At 54.0% G+C, this 14,721-nt stretch overlaps 1 protein-coding gene across 2 annotated transcripts in view; it reads right to left on the reverse strand.

The window, feature by feature from the left end:
• Positions 1–14,487, reverse strand: part of LOC142287883 (arylsulfatase H-like) — a 281,549-nt gene extending 267,062 nt beyond the window's left edge. The window contains exon 1 of one of the 2 annotated variants that reach the window (XM_075333476.1): positions 14,312–14,487. The gene's annotated coding sequence lies outside the window, so the exon portion shown is untranslated. Of the gene's footprint in view, positions 1–13,825; positions 13,842–14,311 lie in introns of those variants that run through there. The other variant, XM_075333477.1, reaches the window with a different exon arrangement.
• Positions 14,488–14,721: the final 234 nt, after the last annotated feature.

A 14,721-nucleotide genomic window follows, 5' to 3' on the forward strand; every position in this document is an offset into this window, starting at 1 on the left:
GAGGTAGAGTATCTGCGGCCCTTTTGGAAAAGACATCCCTGTAGGCCTCATAAGGTGTCGGTAAACCCGGCCCCTCAGTATTCCCTGAGGACCCAACCAACCTAATGGTAGCGGGTGGTTCGGTAGTCACGAGGTGCTCTCTACAGGATCCTGCCCAGGATGAGATCTCCCCTGTTGCCCAGTTGAGTATAGGAGCATGCTGTCTCAACCAGGGAAGGCCCAGTAGGATCTCATCCGTCCCCCCTGGAAGCACCAGGAAGGACACCTGCTCATGGTGTCCCGGTGGTACATCCATCCTGAGAGGGATGGTGATCTGGGTGATAGGATCGAGTAGTATGGACCCGTCGACTACCCGGACCCTGAGTGGCTTGGGCAACAGAACCAGGGGAACTGAGTATCGGGTTGCCAGGGAGGTCGAGATGAAATTGCCTTCAGCGCCTGAGTCCAAGCAAGCCAAGGCAGAGAAGAGAGTAGTGCCGAACTGCAACTGGGCGCTGATAGTCAACCTAGAGGGAGAAGTAGCGTCTAGAGTCCCCCCTCTGATAGAAACTAGACGCTGTCTTTTCCCGACGGTTTGGGACATAGGGTAGCTATGTGTCCCCTCTGCCCACAGGAAAAGCAGATGACACAAGACCGAGAACCTGGGGCAGAGGAGACCACCTTGGACACCTCCATTGACTCCACGGAGTCGCCTACAGGACTGGCTGGGGGACCTGTCTGATGGAAGACGGGAGTCAGACGCTTTTTAGGCCGAGAAGACGTGGGTGCTGAAGAGACCTCGAGCCTTCGCTCCGCCTGGCGGATGTCTATGCGAGAGGCAACCTGAATCAAGGACTCTAAAGTGGCAGGCACCTCACGTGTGGCCAGTGCGTCTTTGACAAACCCTGCCAGGCCCTCCCAAAACACAGGGACAAGGACCTTATCCGGCCAGTCCAGCTCTGCGGCCAGTGTCCTAAAGTGTACAGCAAAGTCCCCGACTGAAGCAGACCCTTGCCGAAGTCGTAGGAGGCGCAGCGCGGAATCGTGGGTGACTTGAGGCCCGAGGAACACCATTCTCATGGCCCCAAGATAAGCTGCTAAGTTATTCACCACACGATCTCCGCGCTCCCACAACGGCGTGGACCACTTCAGCGCTCTCCCTGTGAGCAGGGACTGGACGAAGGCTACCTTCGCCTTCTCGGTAGCGTAAAGAGTCGCGGACAGCTCTAAGTAGGTGGTAACCTGGTTTATAAAACCACGGCACTCAGAGCTGTTGCAGCTAAAGCGCTCTGGAAGCGCAAGGCGAGGAGACCTTCTGCCCAATAGCACAGCCTGGGTAGCCGCCTGGGTGGCGACTGTCGTCAGAGTAGTCTTATCGGAGGAAGACTGCTCCACTGCTGCCAATCGTGACTCCAACTGCTGCACATAACGCAGCAACTACTGCTGCTCTTCAGCCATAGCCAGACCTTTGGCGCGACCGTAATGTTACGAGGGGGACCCGGGGAAGCGTGCCAAGATGGGAAATGGACTGCTTCCGCCGGTCAAGGTCCACTGTGCGGTGTAAGGGACCGCCGCTATGGTGGGTGAAGAGTGAGCGGGTTGCTGCTAGCGATCGTCTGGAATGTCACAGACGATCTATGTACACCGATCTGCCCTAACCCGTGAGGGTTGTATGGCACAGATCTCACGGCTCGGTGTACCTGTTGCACGGGGAAGCACAGAGGTGCCCACGCACGTGTGCCAGTGGAAGTCACGAGAATATGGCACGAGGGTAGCACAGAGGTGCCCACGCACGTGTGCTTTCAATAACCAGGTGAGTCCAATGGAGACTTGAGGAGCTCACCTGGGACAGGAACACGGCCTGTTGACGGGGGTACTGCCGGAGCAGCAAGGCAGGAACACGGCCTGCAAACGAGGTACTGCCGGAGCAGCAAGGGCCAAGCCCACAAGAGACAGTAATGCCTGAGCAGTGGCGTGGCAGCACGCTGCCAGACATCCAAACATAGAAGGACGGTCGCGCGCCGCCATGATGGCAGGGGGAGCTTTTAAAGAGGTGCAGCTCCACCCGAGGGCGGGCGCGAGGCGGAGATGACGGACTTGACCCAATCAGGGTCCACGACGTCCCAGCCTGGCCAGTCAGTATTCACCACGTCACCAGCCTTGTCATCAAGCCGTGTGACGTCAGTGAGCGAATCAGGACCCACCACGCATTGCACATGCTCACCCTCCTGCCTCTGGGAAATAGAGGCGGGATCCTCGGTCTCACAATGTGGAGAGATAACGGGAATCTCACTGCTTCCCTGAGCAGTAAACCTCTGCACATTGCGCAGCCTCGCAGACCTTCGGGGCCGCTGAGCAGGAGAGTCTGCGGCAGGCCAGGAATGGGAGACCGCTTCACTCCTTGTAACAGGAGAACCACTAGGTGTCACCCTTCTGCTGCCTCTCTGAGAAGGTATCTCCTGCACACTGCGCAGTCTGGCAGACCTTCGGCGCTGCTGAGCAGGAGTGCTCGTGGCAGGCAAGGAATGGGAGACTGCCTCAGTCCTTGCCTCAGGAGAGCCACGAGATGTAACACCAATGATGTCATTGGGGGGCACTGGGACAGAGGAGACAACTGGTTCCTCTTCCTGTCTGTCGGGTATGGCAGTTGGATATCTACGGGGGCTTGGTCTAGGTGCATCCCTGGGCACTGGTTCAAGTGGTTCACTGGTGGTTATTTCCGTTTCCACTTCTTCCACGGGTTGTAGGAATATTATCACCGGAATAATCACCGCACCGTTCTGCATAGGCCAGTCCCTGTGTGGATCACCTCTTTTTCCCCGCTCGGTATGGGGACTGGGACTTCATTTGCCAATCGCAAGGGGTGTTGGCATCTATTCAGGTGGTCCCTGGAAACTGTAGTCGTGGTTCTCCCCTGGTAGCGACTAATCAGATAAGTCTTCTCGTTCCCCTATCCAGTGGGCTTTATGACATACGGGGTTCTTTCCCACTGATCATCAAGCTTATGGGTTCTCCTCTTCCGTTTCAGCACTACATCCCCAGGCTCAAAGGGAACAGCTGGGGACTGTCTGTTGAAGCGCTGCTCTTGTTTTCCTCGGCTCTGACGCAGATTCTTTTCCACATATTCCTGGATTCGTCGGTACTGCGCTTGCTGCTTGGTATCCCAGTTTGCAGTGGAGGGAAGAGCTTCTGAAGCATCCAGGCCCATTTCCAGGTCCACCGGCAGCCGGCCTGGTCGGGCTCTCATCAGATATGCGGGTGTACATTTGGTAGAACCACAGGGAATGTTGTTGTACATGTCTACCAGGTCAGGCAACTTCTCCGGCCACAGTTTTCGTTCTTCCAACGGTAGTGTCTTGAGGAGACCCAGGACCAGGTGGTTCATCTTTTCACACATCCCATTGGTTTGGGCATGGTATGGTGTAGTCCTGATTTTTTTGCACCCATACAACTGGCAAAACTCTTGGAACACTTCTGCTTCTGCTTCATGTACCCATGCGGTCGACAAAAGTAGGCCTGGAATGCTCTAGCCGCGGTACTGCCTGTCAGATCTTTAACTGGAACAACCACCATGAACCGCGAGTAGTGGTCTACGATGATCAGGGCATATGTGTACCCGTTTCAGCTAGGCGTGAGCTTGACGTGGTCCAAGGCGACCAACTCCAGCGGTTGAGGGAACCACCAGCTGGTGAACCTTCTCATGAGTTTTTGGGTTGATCAGCTCCCGATATAGCTTCCCTTGATGCAGGTATAGCCGGGCTCTTTCTTTCCACAGCCGCTGGGCTTCAGAAGGAGCTGAGGGATCCATTTTGGAGGAGCCCTGTTCAATCATGGTCTTGACCGACTGGACGGCAGGCGCCTGGTCCTGGGCTTCTTGCCACCCCTGGCTGGGTAACAGGTCCAGGTTCACCTGTTGCTGATTGACACAAAGTTTTTCGGCTGGTGGAACGCGGGCAACTCGATTTCCTCGAGGTTGTCATCTTCTGACCCCCCGTCAGGCAGGTGGGGCATTCAGGATAACGCATCCGCGTTGGTGTTCTTGCGGCCGGCTCTGTATTTGATAGTGAAGTCATAGTTGGACAGCCGAGCCACCCACCACTGTTCCAGTGTGCCTAGCTTGGCCGTATCCAGATGGGTCAATGGATTATTGTCTGTGTAGGCAGTGAATTTTGCCGACACGAGGTAATGCCTTAACCTTTCGGTGATTGCCCACACCAGGGCTAGGAATTCAAGCTTGAAGAAGCTGTAATTCTCGGGGTTTCTTTCCGTGGGCCGGAGTTTTCTGCTGGCGTAGGCGATCACTTTCTCCTTCCCGTTCTGGACCTGGGATAAGACTGCCCCCAGGCCCACATTGCTGGCATCGGTGTAAAGGATGAACGGGAGGGTGTAGTCGGGATACGCCAGGATTTCTTCCCCTGTCAAGGCTGACTTCAGCTGGCGAAAGGACTCTTCCTGCTTCTCTTCCCACACAAATGGGGGTCCAGGGGCCCTACCATGCTTGGTCTGTCCCACGAGGAGGTCTTGCATTGGGGCAGCCATCTTTGTGTACCCCTTGATGAAGCGGCGGTAATAGCCTACCAGGCCTAGGAACTGTCTCACCTCCCTCACTGTGGTCGGCCGTGGCCAGTCCTGGATAGCGGCAATCTTCTCAGGATCGGGAGCAACACCTTCTGCACTCACCACGTGTCCGAGGTACTGCACCTTAGGCATCAGCAGATGGCACTTGGAGGGTTTCAGCTTCCTCCCATACTTATCAAGGGACGCAAACACTTCTGCCAGGTGCTCTAAGTGAGCCTCGTAAGTCTGGGAATACACAATCACATCATCCAGATACAATAAGACAGTTTCGAAATTAAGATGTCCCAGGCAGCACTCCATAAGCCGTTGGAAGGTCCCAGGGGCATTGCACAGCCCAAACGGCATGCTGTTGAACTCGCAGAGTCCCATAGGGGTGGCAAATGCAGTCTTCTCACGATCTTCTGGTGCAACCGCCACCTGCCAGTATCCGCTGTTAAGGTCGAGGGTAGAGAAATATTTAGCAGTTTTCAGCGCAGCCAGCGACTCTTCAACACGGGGGAGAGGATAGGTATCTTTATGCGTTATTTGATTGATCTTCCGGTAATCCACACACATTCTCATGGTGCCATCCTTCTTCACCAGTACCAGTGGGGCTGCCCAGGGACTACAACTATCCCTGATGACCCCTGCCTCCTTCATGTTCCTCAACATGTCCTTAGCGGATTGATAGTGGGCTGGTGGGATTGGCCTATACCTTTCCTTGATGGGTGGATGTATGCCCGTGGGGATATGATGTTGCACCCCTCTAATCCTCCCGAAGTCTAGCGGGTGTTTGCAGAAAACCTGCTCATACTCCTGTACTACCCTGTATACCCCCTCCTTGTGATGCGTGGGTGTGGCTTCAGTGCCGACATGTAATTCCTGACACCACTCCTCTAGTTGTTCGGGGGGGGGTGCCGCTATTGGTGGGGGGTGCAGACGTAGGAGGGATGACTTCGTGAATGGCGTGGGGATCTATGGTAAGCAGCTTGGCAATGGTAGTGTAACGGGGAAGCCTAACTTCTTCCTCCCCACGTCAATCACCCCTCTGGCCGCCATCACCATGGGCCTGTGTTTTGAAGGCGTGGGTTCCACCATCGCCGGGTAAATCGCACCCTTGGGGGCCCACTGCTGCCCTGCACCAAATCATCATCTCGCTACTGGGTGGCACTACCAAAGGGGCCACATCCATCACCCGCCCTCCACCAATCTCTCCACCCATCAAATTAACTTGCTGCCGATGCAGGAGGGCCCAAATCTCACGCTGTACTGCCCTCTGTCGGCATCCTCCTGCAGTGGCGGACAATTGCTGCAACAGGCTCAGCACTTCCCCCATACAATGCTCAATTACATTAGTCCCTAAAATCACTTTTGGGTTACGGTCACTGGATTCATTCAGCACCACAATCATCCCTTGGTGTTTTAACTCGGTACGTCCCACAGTAAAGGTCACTTCTTTAAAACCCACCTGTGACATAGGGAGCCCATTGGCCGCAATAATGGTCAGGCTGTCATCAGGCGGGGCAAGTTCACTAGCATCCCAATACCGCTGGTACAATGTATATGGCATAGTAGTTACCTGTGATCCCGTGTCCAATAGGGCCATGGTCGGGATGCCGTCCACCGCCGGGGGGGGTGGGGGGGGGAGGGGGGATGATGGGGCGGCCTCCAATGTACCGGTCTCACCAATCGGTAGGGCCGTTAGGGTCTACTCCTGAGGATTGGCCCTTGGCCCCAGTGGTTGCTCGTTTAACGGGCATCGCCGGGAGTAGTGACCAGGCTTGCCGCACCTGTAACAGGTAGGGGGTCGTTGATCTTTTTCCGCTGCATCCAGGGGACGTCCTCCGGGCTGTCGGTGAGCTGGATCTTCTCCGGGGGCTTGACTCGTCGGGAGCTGGAGTGCGGCGAGGATCCGGGCGAAGTCTCCATCCATGTGGCGGACTTGTACGGCCAGCTCCTCCATCAGTCCACCGGGCGCTGCAGGGGCCGGTAGAGCCAGGAGAAGAGGTGCTACTGAGACATGAGTGGTTTCAGCCGGCCATGGGGCTGCATCAGGAGCATCAGGGTTTGGGGCTTGCAGGGCCTTGATGGCCCGCTCTTTCAATACAGTAAAGTCCAGATCGGGATGTTCAAGGACCCACAGCCGCAGCTGCTTGCAGTCCTCCGTGGACCCCAGCCCCTGCAGGAATTGTTCCACAAGCATCTTATTGCTGTCCACATTGTTAATGATGTCCACTCGTTTCAGTGTGCGGAGGGCAGTCTGCAGGCACAAAGTATAGTCTCTTATGTTATCTGCAGGTCGCTGTCGGCATTGGTGAAACTGCATCCGCAATTCAGCTTCTGTGCGGGTCTCGAAAGCAGTCTGGAGTTTCTCAAAAATAATAGTCACTGAGGCCCGGTCCGCGTCCGTCCAGGTCTCCGTCTCCTGCTCAGCCGTGCTGGTCAGCTGCCCTAGCACTACTGCCGCCCACTGTCTGCCGGTCATGGCATACAGGTCAAGAACCGGGCTAATCTTTTTCCGGAACGCCTGCAAAACATCAGGCTTCCCATCATATTCCGGCAGCCAGGTAGGCACATAGGGCAGGGAGATCAGCATTACCTGTCCGACCGCCGGACCCACGCCCCCCCCCACGTCTGCGGCGAGGGCTGCCATATTGCCATCTCCGGGCGCCGCCGCAACCACGACCTGCGCCCCTCCAACAGCCCCGTCACGTGCAGACATCTTTTTCTCGCCCCCTTGGTTCTTTCCGGCACTTTCTTCTGGGGGCGGGGCTTCACTTTCGCGCCTTCGCTGCTCGGGAAAGACGGCTCAAGCGGGAAGTTTTCGTGCCCAAAATGGCGGAATTTCAAATTTTTCGGCCGGACACCGCCGGCGGGGGCTGCAAGGTGCACTTCTACTGGTAAGTAGATGGTAAACAAGCAAAACATGGCTATTCAATACTCTGAGGGAAAGAAGCCAAGGGTTCCCTCAGGGGGGGTGCCAACTTCCGGACAGAACATATTATACAATGAGGAAGGAAGAGAGGAGGCACTAAAGTATGCAAAAATAGTATTTTATTAAACATCAAAAGGATATTTGTTCACATCATAAAAAGTGAAACATTAAATAATTATAATTTGCATAGAAATATAGAATACTGAGGTTACAGGAGGTGGATGGGAAAAGGTGGAATAAATCAGGGAACACAATGATGTACCTACAAACACCTACCCTATAACCTGCCAAGAGGACAGAAGGAGGACTAGCCGTGGATCAGAGAGGTAGTATTGCCAAGAGGAAGAAATGAGGGGATGTAATCCCACGGTCTTGGTAAGAATAAAGCCAAAGACTGTGGAAAGGTCATTTCATGACAGTAACAGTGTATTGGCAAAATACATCGCCGAGCCAGGGACTGGCCCTGAGACCGTCCAGATTAAAAAGTTAGCCGTGGAACAAGAGGTGGGGCAGCAATAAAAACTCAGTATCAAAAACAACCCACAAAAACTATTACATGGCAGCAAGTTCCAACAAAGCGTATATAATCGTGGAGCACAAGAGTAAGGCTATAGTAACATATAAAATATGTAAATAGTAGCCAGCCCACAATCGCCCATGGAAAATGCTGGTAGCGCAGATTGTATAGTCGTGGAATGAGAGGGTTGTGATAATGAATCTTTAAAAAGTATATTAAGCAGCCCACCAAAGAAATCTATAGGACAATTTTTCCGGTATGAGGATGTGATGGAGGGTGGAAGACAGTGGCACCAGTGCCGAACACAGCAGCAAAATGCTGCTGCGTTGGGCAGTGGCGCGGTCGTGAGTAGTGACAGAGGTGACTGAAATGTGAAAAGCACAGGAGGAGTAAAAGTACAAGAATACCAGAGAAATTACCTAATAACTGGCAGGGTAAGCAGGTGGAGAGGAGGCTTCCTTCAACGACCGTTTCGCTTCAGGCGCTTTTTCAAGAAGATGGTATGCTTAAAGGTGCCGACGCCATATAAGCAGTCAGGCGCAGGTGTATTGAATCATGAAAGTATACAAACCGCAAGTGCGCATGCGCCGGCGGCGGAGGCCAGAGACCGAAGCACAACAAAGAACCACCATACTAAGGGCGCAGGCGCGAGAGGGTGGACGTCTCCATGACTCCCGCGCATGCGCCCCAGGTGGTCAGCGTCGCGCAACCGAGCTCTAGCAGTCAGCCTGCCGGCAGACGCGCGCGGTCATACAGTAAGGAAAAATAATAGAATGTATATGAAAATAACAAGCATTGAGGCCCGAGGGACACATTTGGAGAGCTGAGTACACCATGTAGATGAATGATGACAGCAACAGCGACCGGTCGCGCCTGCGCCCTTAGTATGGTGGTTCTTTGTTGTGCTTCGGTCTCTGGCCTCCGCCGCCGGCGCATGCGCACTTGCGGTTTGTATACTTTCATGATTCAATACACCTGCGCCTGACTGCTTATATGGCGTCGGCACCTTTAAGCATACCATCTTCTTGAAAAAGCGCCTGAAGCGAAACGGTCGTTGAAGGAAGCCTCCTCTCCACCTGCTTACCCTGCCAGTTATTAGGTAATTTCTCTGGTATTCTTGTACTTTTACTCCTCCTGTGCTTTTCACATTTCAGTCACCTCTGTCACTACTCACGACCGCGCCACTGCCCAACGCAGCAGCATTTTGCTGCTGTGTTCGGCACTGGTGCCACTGTCTTCCACCCTCCATCACATCCTCATACCGGAAAAATTGTCCTATAGATTTCTTTGGTGGGCTGCTTAATATACTTTTTAAAGATTCATTATCACAACCCTCTCATTCCACGACTATACAATCTGCGCTACCAGCATTTTCCATGGGCGATTGTGGGCTGGCTACTATTTACATATTTTATATGTTACTATAGCCTTACTCTTGTGCTCCACGATTATATACGCTTTGTTGGAACTTGCTGCCATGTAATAGTTTTTGTGGGTTGTTTTTGATACTGAGTTTTTATTGCTGCCCCACCTCTTGTTCCACGGCTAACTTTTTAATCTGGACGGTCTCAGGGCCAGTCCCTGGCTCGGCGATGTATTTTGCCAATACCCTGTTACTGTCATGAAATGACCTTTCCACAGTCTTTGGCTTTATTCTTACCAAGACCGTGGGATTACATCCCCTCATTTCTTCCTCTTGGCAATACTACCTCTCTGATCCACGGCTAGTCCTCCTTCTGTCCTCTTGGCAGGGTATAGGGTAGGTGTTTGTAGGTACATCATTGTGTTCCCTGATTTATTCCACCTTTTCCCATCCACCTCCTGTAACCTCAGTATTCTATATTTCTATGCAAATTATAATTATTTAATGTTTCACTTTTTATGATGTAAACAAATATCCTTTTGATGTTTAATAAAATACTATTTTTGCATACTTTAGTGCCTCCTCTCTTCCTTCCTCATTGTATAATATGGTAAGTAGATGGGTAGGATCCTCTTCGGTACGCCAAGTTGTCGCGGGCGGAGAGAGGTTTGGGGGGGGGGGGGGGGGTAACGCCGCTCGCCTGGGGAATCTCTGGCGCTCGGATCCGGTGCTTCTGCTCCTCGGTGGCTCAAGCACGGGGCCGGACCCGGGGGCTCGAGCAGCGCCTCCTCACCCACGAGTTAAAGGGGGGGGGATTTGGTGGTGGGATGTCGGTTGTGGTGATGGTGGGCACCACCGCTGCTGGTGATGGGGGGGGGAGCAGCTGAGGTGTTGGCCCCTCCGTGGGTAGGGGCGGTTGGTCCCGGGGCCCCGGTTGGGGGGTTTGGATGGAATGTATTTGGTAAGTAGGGGCTAGGTGCTGAGGCGGGGATGCAGCGCGGATGTGTCGCGGGCGGAGGGGACGCGCTCGCCATGCTCGGGTCCGGGGCTTCTGCTCCTCGGTGGCTCGAGCACGGGGCCGGACCCGGGGGCTCGAGCAGCGCCTCCTCACCCACGAGTTAAAGGGGGGGGGGGGATTTGGTGGTGGGATGTCGGTTGTGGTGATGGTGGGCACCACCGCTGCTGGTGATGGGGGGGGGAGCAGCTGAGGTGTTGGCCCCTCCGTGGGTAGGGGCGGTTGGTCCCGGGGCCCCGGTTGGGGGGTTTGGATGGAATGTATTTGGTAAGTAGGGGCTAGGTGCTGAGGCGGGGATGCAGCGCGGATGTGTCGCGGGCGGAGGGGACGCGCTCGCCATGCTCGGGTCCGGGGCTTCTGCTGCTCGGTGGCTCGAGCGGTGGACCGGACCCGGGGACTCGAGCAGCGCTCCTCATCCATGAGTGAAATGGGGATGGTATGTTTAGGGAGATTGTTCGTGTCGCCACCCATGGGTCATGGTGATAATGGCACCACTGCTGCTGGTAACGGGGATCCCGGGAGAGATGGTAGGGTGCAGCTGAGATGTTGTCCCCTCCGTGGGCAGGGGTTGGTGATCCCAAGGCCCGATGGTGTAATGGGGATGCCGGATGGCTGGGGTGCAAGGACTGCGCGGCGCGGTGCCGGACGGCACTGGTGTACTCACTCAGACAATCACTGACAGAGTCGTAGGTAAACCAAAACGGCCGGATGGACAGGTCCCGCAGCCGGCTGCAGTGTTGTTGTTGTGCTCTCCCCGGATGGCTGATGGTGGCTGTCTTTCCCTGCACCTTTCAGAATGTTCTTGACTCCTGTGGTTGCTCACCGGTAGTCCGCTCCCCGGCGTATAGGTGCCGTAGGAGCCCGTTTTGCCCACAGGCGCTGGCCCTTGGATCTCTAGCCTGTGGCGGTGGCTGTATATCCTCTCTGGGTGGATGGTTGCCTTCTTTCGGGACTTTAGTAGTTGAGAAACCCCTGGGGTTCCTATCACATTTGGATTTGACTATTGACGGCGGCTCCAAGCCTGGTCGGGGTCCGATGGCCCTGCCTGTGTGCTTAGCTTCACTCCATTCCCCGGTCCGGGACCAGCGGGCCGACGCCTGACCCCGGTCCTTACGGCTCTGCGGAGTTCCACCAACTCCTGCAGATGGCCACCACCATCTGCCAACCTTGCTGTCAGTGTCTGGGCTCCAACCCAGACACCTCAAGTGTTTACTCCTCTCACTTTCACCTCCAAGACTGAACTGTCACTTTTCCCGCCTCCAGGCCTGTGAAATCCTCGGTGGGTGGGGCCAACCGCCTGGCTCCGCCCCACCTGGTGTGGACATCAGACTCTGGAGGGAGGCAACCAGGGTTTTTGGTTTGGCTAGTGTAACTGCCTAGGGTGGGGGGGTGTGTGTGTTGCTATGTATGTGACTACCTGTCTAGTCGAGGGCGTCACAGATGCAGGGCAGCAGTGCAGCGCTGTGCTGGATGACACTGGTGTACTCACTCTGGTAGTCAATGACAGAGTCTCTGGTAAACCAAACGGCTGGATGGACGGGGCCCGCTGTCGGCTATGGTTTCTTCACCTTTACCCGGACGGGTTGATGGCGGCTGTCTTTCCCTGCACCTGTGTTTAAGTGTTTGACCCCTATGGATTCCCACAGGTGGTCCGCTCCCCGGCTTGTACGTGTCGGGAGTGTCCTTTTTGCCCGCAGGCGCTGGCCCTTGGATCTTTGGCGATGGCTCTTATCCGGACAGGTTGGGCTGTTGCCTTCTGACGGGACTTGGGTGGGAATGAACCCCTGAGGTCCAGACTGCAATCAGAGAATTTGACCGTTACGGCGGCTTCCGAGCCTAGTCGGGGTCTGAGTACCCTGCCTTTGTGCTTAGCTTCAATCCGCTCCCCGGGTCGGTACCGGCGGGCCACCGACCGACCCCAGTCCTACGGTTCCGCAGACGTCTGCTAACTCCTGCAGACGGCCACCACCGTCTGCCGACCTTGCTGACTGTGCCTGAGCTCCGACCCAGACACACACAGTCTCTCCACTTCACCCTCCTTAGCTCCACTTCTCCACTCCACTCCTTCATCCAACTCTCTCCAAACTCAACTCCAACTACAAACTGACTACTTTTCCCACCTCCAGTCCTGTGAACTCCTCGGTGGGTGGGGCCAACCGCCTGGCTCCGCCCCACCTGGTGTGGACATCAGACCCTGGAGGAGGCAACAAGGGTTTTGTTTGATGGGTGTTCCCTACCAGGTGTGTTATTATTATTATTCTGTGACCCCTGGGGTCCAGGGCATCACACATACGGTTCTGGGGTGGCAGCACATACAGCTCCGGGGGTCCCATACAACTCAAGGTGGGTAACTACTGCCCTAAGAGGGCCCATAAAGAAAAGGAGTGGGGGCCCATACAAATAATGAGTGGGGGCCCATACAGATCAGGGGGAGGGTAGAACATACAGCTCAGGAGGGGGTGGCTACAGATCATGGGAGATGGAACATACAGCTCAGGAGGGGGGACCCCATACAGATTTTGGTGGGGTGGAAAATACAGCTCACAAGGTGGTGGCATAAAGATGGAGTGGTGGAACATACAGCTCAGGAGTGGGAGCCCATACAGCTCAGGGCCCATACAACTCAGGAGTGGGGGCACAAACAGCTCAGGAGTGGGGGCACCATACAGATCCGGAGGGGGTGAAACCTACAGCTAAGGTGGAGGGGGGCCAGATACAGTGCAGGAGGACATACTGGGCTCCTCTTCTTCTGTGGGACTGGAGCAGACACGCAGTAGCTCCACCCACAGATGAAGTTCAATGCAGGAGGAGCACGGAGCATAGATCAGTGAATGCTCGGTTCCAATGTGGCTAAAGGGCTGTCAACAAACTATCCAGCATCCAGGATAGTGCGGCTGCCAGCCCAAGCACTCCAGTCCCCAGAACTCAGCCCGGACCTGCAGAACTGAAGACTGTGAGTGGGCCCCCCATGCTGTCCCATGGCCCCGACATTTGCTGAGGCTTTCCCTGACTCCCACTAGTGCAAGGACCAATGGTGAGTCACATGACTGTGGTGTCACCAAAACTCATTCCGCAAACATGGAAACTGCAGAGATTGCACAGAATTTGTGCGATCACTGCAGCTTATGGTGGAAAGAATGGGGGGCCCATCAGAGTATGGGGGCCTAGTCTGCCCACTCTATCGCTGGCCCTGAGAAACACCCCTGCCCAACCCGCAGTAAAAAGTAGGTGGTACCCCGCACAATATAAAGCATGGGGGCCCACTGGGGATCGGGGGCCCTGGGGCCCATCGGAGGATTTCGCGGTGCTCCGGTGGGCCAGTCCGATACTACATGGGAATCATGCTACTGCATGTTACATACTGATATCGTGTGCATGACAGTAAATGACCATGGGGTATATGGGAGTCTTGCTTCTACTCATTACATATACAACCCCTGGCAAAAATTATGGACTCACCTGGCTCTGAGGATGTTCATTCAGTTGTTTACTTTTATTTATTTAAAAAAAAAAAAAAAAAAAAAAAAAAAAAAAAAAAAAGCAGATCACAGACATGGCACAAAACTAAAGTGATTTCAAATGTCAACTTTCTGGCTTTAAGAAAGCACTGAAACAAAAAACACGAAAACAATGTGCTATCTAGTAACTGTTACTTTTCAAAACAAGGGGAAAAGTTATAGAATCACCCTGTAAAGTCTTTTTCAGATGCGGTGTGGCTGATACGGCACAAAATTTATCAATGTGTTTCATTGCGGTAATCGGTTTGGGGCATTTTCAGAATTATTAGTATAAATCCAGTAATACAAGGAATGTGCTCGTGCATAACAGCAGGTTTCTGAGCTGAGTAACTGCTTATATGCCTAGCTACCAAAACTATGGGCTTTAAGATACATTATTGGTTAAAGGCAATATAAGTATTGTGCTGAGCCAATTTCTAATTCTTACCTTTGTCTTTCAGATGGCAAGCTGCTATAGCAGGAACTTTCTGTACAGGCAGACAACAAAGATTCTATTCACTTCCTGGTTATGTAGGAGTTCAGTGTCTTCTTAATGAACCTTAAATCATCTGGAGCGGATTTCATTAAATAAACAGCAGCTCTGTGCAGAGACTTGTGTGTCTGAGGGCGTAGTCAGACATTCGTAAAAACATGGAAGACAATTGCATTGCAATGCCCGGACTGGCCAGAGGCTCTTCTGACCTGAACGTGCAGCTCTCACTTTCAAGTCAGGACAGCCGCCAGCCAGTCCAGGCATTGTGATGCAATTGTCAGCTGTGTTAGGGTATGTGCGCACGTTGCTTTTTACCTGCTTTTTTCCTGCTTTTTTGCTGCTTTTTCTTCTGCGCTGTTTAATGC

The sequence above is a fragment of the Anomaloglossus baeobatrachus genome, chromosome 2, assembly GCF_048569485.1.
Source record: "Anomaloglossus baeobatrachus isolate aAnoBae1 chromosome 2, aAnoBae1.hap1, whole genome shotgun sequence".
Taxonomy (NCBI): domain Eukaryota; kingdom Metazoa; phylum Chordata; class Amphibia; order Anura; family Aromobatidae; genus Anomaloglossus; species Anomaloglossus baeobatrachus.